Source organism: Arachis duranensis, chromosome 4 (assembly GCF_000817695.3).
Source record: "Arachis duranensis cultivar V14167 chromosome 4, aradu.V14167.gnm2.J7QH, whole genome shotgun sequence".
Classification (NCBI taxonomy): Eukaryota; Viridiplantae; Streptophyta; class Magnoliopsida; order Fabales; family Fabaceae; genus Arachis; species Arachis duranensis.
The window spans coordinates 70,919,490-70,920,761 of NC_029775.3; the positions used below are offsets into that span (position 1 = coordinate 70,919,490).

At 43.5% G+C, this 1,272-nt stretch overlaps 1 non-coding gene across 1 annotated transcript; it reads right to left on the bottom strand.

The window, feature by feature from the left end:
• Positions 1-524: 524 nt before the first annotated feature.
• On the bottom strand, positions 525-628 carry LOC127747093 (small nucleolar RNA R71). The gene has a single exon (XR_008008896.1). It is a non-coding gene; the product is annotated as a small nucleolar RNA R71 (small nucleolar RNA).
• Positions 629-1,272: the final 644 nt, after the last annotated feature.

The window sequence follows — 1,272 nt, forward strand, 5'->3', positions numbered from 1 at the left end:
ATAAACTTAGAAGGGAAGCAAGAGGGAAGAGAGTACTGAGAGAAGAAGAATCTGAAGGAGAATCTGAGGATAATTTTGAGGAAGCTTTAGATCTCAACATGGATAGAGAAGTTCACAACCATGAGAGAGCTGATGGAAACAATGCCATTCCCGAGAGGAGGGTTCTTGGTTCATACATAAACCCAACCTCTGGGAATTGTGGTAGCAGCATTCAGAAACCACCCATTCAGGCCAACAATTTTGAACTCAAACCACAGCTAATATCACTGGTGGAGGATCATTGTTCATTTGGTGGGAGTGCTAATGAAGATCCAAACCAACATCTCACAAAATTCCTGAGAATTTGCGACACTGTGAAGTCCAATTGAGTCCAGGAAGATGCTTATAAACTGCTCTTGTTCCCATTTTCACTTAGGGACAAGGCGGCTAAGTGGCTGGAATCATTTCCAAGGGGGAGCCTAACAACCTGGGATGAGGTGGAGAGCAAGTTCCTGGCACGTTTCTACCCACCACAAAGGGTCAATAGGCTTCGATCTGAGGTTCAAACTTTTAGACAAAAAGATGGTGAGACGCTCTACGAAGCATGGGAGAGGTTCAAAGAATTGACAAGGAAATGCCCACCAGACATGTTCCATGACTGGGTGCAATTGCATATTTTCTATGATGGACTTTCTTATGAATCAAGGAAGGCTGTAGACCATTCATCAGGAGGTTCATTGAACAGGAAGAAGACTGTGGAAGAAGCCATTGAAGTGATTGAGACAGTGGCTGAGAATGAGTACTACTATGCTTCAGAGAGACACAACACTAAGGGAGTCATAGAGCTGAACCATGTTGATACAATTCTAGCCCAAAACAAGGTGTTTGCCAAGCAACTAGTAGAGCTCACCAGGAAATTAGAAACAAATCAAGTGGCTGCAATACACACACAAGATCAAGAGGAAGTAAGCACTGAAGGAGGTGATTGGGAAGAGGCCAACTATGTGGGAAATCAACAAAGGCAACCATATGATCCACATTCCAACACTTACAACCCAGGCTGGAAAAACCACCCAAACTTTGGGTGGGGAAACCAGCAAACCCAAACACAAAACCACAAACCTTACAACCCCAACCAACATAACAATTCCACATACCAAAACTCCAACCAAAGATCATACCAAGCCACACAAAACGCTTACTCCCAACCACCATATCATGGCCAAAATAATCAACCTGCCCAACCTAATCCGAACCAACAATTTCAAGATCAATTAAACAGGATAGAAGGAA